Below are 7,001 nucleotides of genomic sequence, written 5' to 3'. Positions count from 1 at the left end.
GTGGGATGCAATTTTTTGAAGTGTGAGGGAATCGAGATTTGAGGGTATCGGCATATGGGGTTTTTTATGAAGGTTAAAATCAAATTGTTTAATAGTGGTGGCGAGTGGTGGTTGTGGTGGTGGTGGTGGTAGACTGGTGAGGAAGATGAACAGTGAGGGTTTTTGGTTTTGTTGGGCTTGGGCCGAATCAGTTTAATGGCCTCGAGTGAATTTTTGTTTATTTCACTTATGGGATTAATTTTTAGACTTTGGGCCTTAGTATTTGGGTTTTTGGTTAGATTGACTTTAGGACTGATTGAATGTTGTTGACCCTTGGCAGGTTAACATTGACTGTTGACCAGAGTTGACTTTGACTAGCTGACCAAGTTTGACTTTTAACTCGGATTATGATTTGGTCTATTAGGATAGGTCTAGGGCTATTAGCGTACTTGGCTTTAGGCTAAGACCTTTCTATATATATGTGTGTACGTGTATTAACTACTATGTGATATTTCTGTCTTTTATGATATAAGATGCTATGACACTTAGACATCAATATAATTAATAACGCGTAAACAATAATACATGAAACAAGATACTCCTCTGTTCTCTAAAATAATATGCCATAAAGTTCAATAATGCGTAAAAAATTTACCGCACCCTTTTAGAACTCTCCACGCCTCAAGTTTTGGAAATGAGATTTTTATGACTGATGATGTCATATGCTAGGTGGGCATTTATTGAATGTGCCATAAATGGCCCGTTAGTGTTATAAAAGGGTATTCATTGAGTTTGCCATGAATGACTGTGCCATGAATGACCAGATTGTTTGGACTATCCTAGAGAGGAACTAAGGTATTCGCCTTGTGGGTTTATTGTATTCCTTGAGTGTACGGGAATGTAAAGTTGGTTATTCCTTGAATGTGGCTGGAATTACCCATGGCATTCATTGAATGTGCCATGAATTGCCCGTTAGTGATATGATAGGTATTCCTTGAATGTGGTAGGAATGACCTAAAGTATTCATTGAATGTGCCATGAATGACCTGAGTTTTATGCCCTAAGAGGTTGTTAAATATGTTTATGAAAGCCCAGAGATGGCTATGATATTGTCGTATTCGGTGGGAGAGAGGCACACAGGAATATGTGATTTGGCAAATGTGTGGAGTACAAATCGTGGAGTAGGTACTAAAGGGTGGGTGTATAAGAAAAGTAATCGATTAATTAATAAGATAAATTGATTTTATTCTACGGGTGTGCTTGGACTTACATTTGAATACTGATAGGATATCTACATATGTTTATTTATAATCCCTAACTTCCGTTTGTAGGAGGGTAGGACTTAATAATATTTTGTGTAGGGACGCAGTCTTACCCTTATACAGAAGTGGATATCGGTAAGATTTAATTCAATTACTTAGTTATTAAAATGAGTTATTATAATGAGTTAATAGAATGAAAGTCTTGCTTTGAAAGAAACTATGCCGGTTGAAATGATGGAACTACCTGTCTTTCAAGCTGAGAATGATTAAGATATGGGTACATATAAAGTGTTTGTTGGATAATTAAAGTCTGGAAATGATTTTATGTTGTTAGTCTACTCATACCAGCAAATTCCATTTTGTTTACCCATGTTCGCTTTGTTTTGGCAATGTGGGTGTGTTCTTGGGAACATAGGTGGAAGGCAGTGGAACCACGGCGTGTGATTTGGATTCTTGCCTGGAGCAGTCCGTTAGTTCTTTTATTAGATCCAATTCTTATTGGAAGGATGTAATAATGTAGTTTACATTTTCAGCATGACATAAGAATATGGTAGTGAGGACTTTTATTCTTAGAGTTTGTTTGATGTTTTGTTTTGGACGGAAGATAGCTTATTAATAAAGTGATGGTGGATAATTCTTGGGATTATTTAATTTAAGATGATTCTTTTATGATGTGGGTTTTCGGTTTTGGCATGTGTTGTATCCACCTTGTCATAGCCTGGGTTTTTAGACAATTGAACATATTGATTTTTGAGATATTTATATTTCAAATATTCATTTGTAATTGTTTAGAAATTTGGGTTGTGACATTTTGGTATCGGAGCTTAGGTTAGCTTAGATTTAGAAAGTTTAAGTGATCCTTGGATGTGGAATATGGGCTATAGTGTTGAGTGTTTTGGAAATATGTGAATATTAGTTGGAGTTTTGTTTGAAATTGTAGATCATGGTTGAGACACATAATGGAAATACTACTGGGCCTACAGTGAACACTCCAGTACAGATGTTAGGAGGATAGTTGAATTAGTTGTTGCAGGCTATGCAAAATAACCAGCCTATTCAGGGAGATCCTTTTGCTAAGCGCAATAAGGAGTTTGGTACTCTTGGTGGGCAGCGGTTTACTGGTGTTGGGAACGCGATCGCAACAGAGTCTTGGATTCATTGTTGTGAAAATGTATTTGAGCGTATGCAGCTTACTGAGCTACAGAAGCAGGAGTTGGCTGCTCACCAACTTGATGATGCTGCTAGGTTTTGCTGGCGAGCTCTCACCCCTAGTCTGGACACTAGAACTTTGTCTTGGGAGGACTTCAAGATTAGATTTGAGAGTAAGTTAATTCCTGAAGCAATAAAAGAACTATTGGCTCAACAATTCTTTGAGTTGACTCAAGACGGGAAGTTTGTGACTGGGTATGTGACCAAGTTTAATGAGTTATCGAGGTTTGCTCCCTATCTTGTGGATATTGACAAGAAGAAAAACCAAAAGTTCATATGTGGGTTAGAGAGTTACTTGTCCAGCAAGTTGATTCCTTTTGACGGGGACACCTTTGATTGTGTGTTGGACTTGGCATTGAGATATGAGGAGCAGAATGCAGCCTTAAGAGAGTCGAAGGGGAAGAAAAAGTTTGGTGAGATACCAGTTGTTGGCCCTAGGCCTTTTGAAAGCAGGCAGCCGAATAGGTTTAGGCCTTATGATATTACTCAGAGGGGTCCATTTCAAAGACCACCTTCCCAGGGGTTTCAGGGAGGATTTCACCAGCAGGGTGTATTCTGACCCCAGGGAGGATTTACACAGTAGGATGGTTATAGGCCACAGGGGCAGGCTAGAAGCTATAGACCTCCGGGGAATCAGTGGCCGAGGCAGGGTAACCAGTTTCAGGGTTGTGTTCCCGCTCTTCTGTATTGACCAACAACGTTACCTTTACCTGCACCAGCACCAGCAGTTAGAGCCATAGTTCATGTTGAAAGGGCTTGCTGGGAATGTAAGCAGGTGGGTCATTTATCTCGTTATTGCCCTACCAAGCAAGGTAATCAGCAGAACAGAGCACCAGCACCGGTCACTCATGCTAGAGCCTATGCAGCTATGCCAGGACATGGGAATGTTGAAGGTACCTTTAGTTCATCTCAGTTTATATTCAGAGTTTTGTTTGATTCGGATACTTCACATTCTTTTATATCTCGTCAATATGTTGAGAAAGAACATTTTAAAACTACACCTTTATCTAAACCTTTGTGTGTTGAGACACCTCTAGGAGGTTATGTTACCTTATATGACGAGTGCACAGGTTTTAAGTTGTATTTCTTAGATCGTGTCTTTGTGGTAGACTTGATAGTTTTGTGGTTTGAGGGTTTCAATTTCATACTTGGTATGGACTAGTTGACGCGTTATCAGGTTACCTTGGATTGTGCGAGGAGGGAAGTTATAGTGAATACACCTGACATGCCGAGGTTGATTCACACTTGTGTTAGTAAGGAGGACTCTGTGATGTCTAGTTTCCTATACTCTATAGAGATACATACGAGGGATATCAGCGATGTGGAAGTAGTGAGAGACTTCAAAGATGTTTTCCAGGAGATTCCAGGGTTGCCACCCAAAAGGGAGGTGGAGTTTTGTATAGACTTGTTACCAGGGACTACACCAGTTTCAAAGTCGGCTTACTGGTTGGCCCCTAAGCTATTGGACGAAATGAAAGTACAAGTCGAGGAATTACTCAAGAAGGGGTAAGAGTTTAAGTTTTAGTGATTTTGTTTTTGGCTTAACCATATCTTTTGAGTATATGGGTTTGAATCTTTAAGGTGTGTATGACCAGGTTCATACAACCGAGCAACTCACCATGGGGTGCGCCTGCTATTTTTGTTTCAAAGAAGGATGGTACTTTGAGGATGTGTATTGACTTCAGGGATTTGAACCAGGTGACTATAAAAAATAAGTATTCGCTTCCTAGGATTGATGATATGTTGAACTAGTTGAAAGGGGCTAAGGTATTTTCAAAGTTTAATTTAAGGACTGGTTATTATCAGATGGGAGTTGAAGAGAAAAGTATTCCTTTGACTGCATTTAGAACTCGGTATGGTTTCTATAGGTTTTCTGTGATGCCTTTTGGGTTGACGAATGCACCTGCATTCTTTATGGACATGATGAATCATATTTTTAGGCCCTATTTGGATAAATTTGTGATTGTTTTCATTGATGACATTTTAGTGTATTCACAAAACACAAAAGAACATAAAATGCATTTGAAGATAGTGATGCAGATGTTTAGAGAACAGAAGTTGTATGCTAAGTTTAGCAAGTGCTATTTTTAGGAAGAAGAAATTCATTTCTTGGGACATGTGGTATCTAGTAAGGGGATTGTTGTAGACCCTGAGCAGGTTGCTATAGTGAAAGAATGGAAACAACCAACCACTGTTACAGAGATTAGGAGTTTCTTGGGGTTAGCTGGATATTATCGGAGATTTATTGAGAAGTTCGTGCTTATTGCAGCTCCGCTCACGAAGTTAACTAGAAAGGATGTGAAGTTTATATGGACTAATGATTGTGAGAAGGCTTTCTTAGAATTGAAGTAGAGGTTGACTACAGCTCTAATTCTAGTAATCCCGACTAGAGGCGGAAAACTAGTGGTTTTTACATATGCTAGTGGAACTAGTTTGGGTTGTGTGTTAATCCAAGACCAGAAGGTGGTGTCATACGCTTCACAACAGTTGAAGATACATGAGAGATGTTATCTTACCCATGACTTGGAGTTAGCGGCAGTGGTTTTTGCTTTGAAGGTGTGGATGCATTATTTATATGATGAGAAGTTCGAGCTTTACACATATCACAAGAGTTTGAAGTATCTTTATTCACAGAAAGAGTTGAACATGAGACAACATAGATGGATGGAATTCATAAGTAGTTGTGACTTCGAGATTTAGTATCACCTAGGAAAGGGCAATGTAGTTGCTGATGCACTTAGTCGATTGCCTTGTGTTTTGACCACTCTTATGGTGCAAGAGTGGAAGAGTTTGGAGACTATAATAGCTTATGACGTCTGGACTACACCCGGTACAGATGAAGGGTATATATGCAATTTGGAGGTTAGGCTGGTGATTTTCAGTAGAGTGATTGCCATGCAGCACAGAGATCGATTTCTTTTGATTCGGTTAGATGATTTGGTCATTGATATTTTAGATGATTGTCCGTCTGATTGGGCAGTTGATTCTGAGGGAGGATTAGATTTCATGGGAGATTGTGTGTACCAGATGATGCAAAGTTAAAGAAAGAGATATTATATGAAGCTCATCGTTCTCAGTTTAAAATTCATCCTGGAGGAACGAAGATGTACCATGACTTGAAAAGGACCTTTTGGTGGGAAGAGATGAAAATAGATGTCGGTGAATATATTTCTCAGTGTTTAACTTGTCACAGGTTAAGGCAGAACATCAGAGGCCTTCTGGATTATTGCAACCATTAGAGATACCGATGTGGAAATGGGAGCACATTTTTATGGATTTTTTTGATGGCTTGCCTAAGTCTCGGAGAAGTAATGAATCTATTTGGGTTATTGTTGATCATCTAACGAAGTATGCTCATTTCATTCCTATTAACATTCGTAGAAATACAGATAAGTTGGTTTCCTTGTACATTCGGGAAGTGCTCAGGTTACATGGGATTCAAGTGAGTATTGTTTCAAATCGAGATCCTTTGTTCACCTCCGAGTTTTGGAAGAGTTTTCAGCGTGTTATGGGTACTAGTTTGGCGATGAGTACTGCTTATCATCCTCAAACAGATGGACAAACGGAGAGGGTGAATCAGATATTAGAAGATATGTTATAGACTTGTGTAATGGATTTTGGTGGAGGATGGGAGGAGCATTTGCCTTTGGTGGAGTTTGCATATAATAACAGTTTCTAGTCGAGCATTGGTATGGCACCCTTTGAGCCTTTGTATGGGCATCCATGTTGATAAGTGCTCAAAAAGTGCTTTTTAACCCTCTATTATGCCTCTTGTATAGCCATCTTAGTGGACTAATAGTATTTCTAAGTTATGTTTTATGATTCTACAGGTGAAAGAGTGAGTTTTGTGGAATATTAGAGAAAAAGGGTAAAACGGAGCAATTCGAGCATTAAGGATCACATGGGAAGCTCGTGGACAATCATGGAGAAAGCCAAGGAATTAAAGTTATTAAAGATGCGACTTGGACCTATTTTAAAGCCTATTTGGAAGCCCAAGGCCAAAGAATTCGTTACTTGGACCAAAGCCCGCAAAAGAGGATAGAAGGATAGACCAGAAGAGACAAAATAGACTTACGCGTCTGGGACGCATGGATCGCGCGTTCAGACGCGCGATCCGGGTGGTGTTCTTCAATCAGGTCTAGACGCGCCGATGCTTAAGGTTTAATGATTCTTCTGGTTCATGGTGTTCTTCAATCAGGTTAGTTCTTTATATTTTTAGTTATTAGTTTAATTGCCTACACCAGGGGATGAAAGTATAGAATAGGGTTTATGTTTTGCAATATTAATATCATGCTAGTGTTCTTTACTTTTCTTCTAGTAGTATAGTTCTTTAGAGTTAGGGAAATATTCTTTGTGTTGCCTTAGAAGGGGTAGCTCAGGGAGTGGCTGCCTGGGGGAAGTATTCTTTGTGTTTTCCTTAAGTGGTGATTCATTGAATGACCGCCCTATTAGGAAGTACTCCTTGATGTTGCTCTCGGTAATATATTGAATGGCTGCCCAAGCTTACATAAAAGGAAAGAAGATATTAATAGCATAAACATAAGAACAACC

The 7,001-nt window shown here is 39.2% G+C and overlaps 1 pseudogene; it reads left to right on the top strand.

The window, feature by feature from the left end:
• Window positions 1–2,277: 2,277 nt before the first annotated feature.
• LOC147509788 (uncharacterized) lies at window positions 2,278–5,492 on the top strand (annotated as a pseudogene).
• The last annotated feature ends 1,509 nt before the right edge of the window (window positions 5,493–7,001 follow it).

This window comes from Coptis chinensis, chromosome 3 (assembly GCF_015680905.1).
Source record: "Coptis chinensis isolate HL-2020 chromosome 3, ASM1568090v1, whole genome shotgun sequence".
Taxonomy (NCBI): Eukaryota; Viridiplantae; Streptophyta; class Magnoliopsida; order Ranunculales; family Ranunculaceae; genus Coptis; species Coptis chinensis.
The sequence above is the reverse complement of the archived record's forward strand: the minus strand, read 5'-3'. Positions and strand labels throughout refer to the sequence as shown.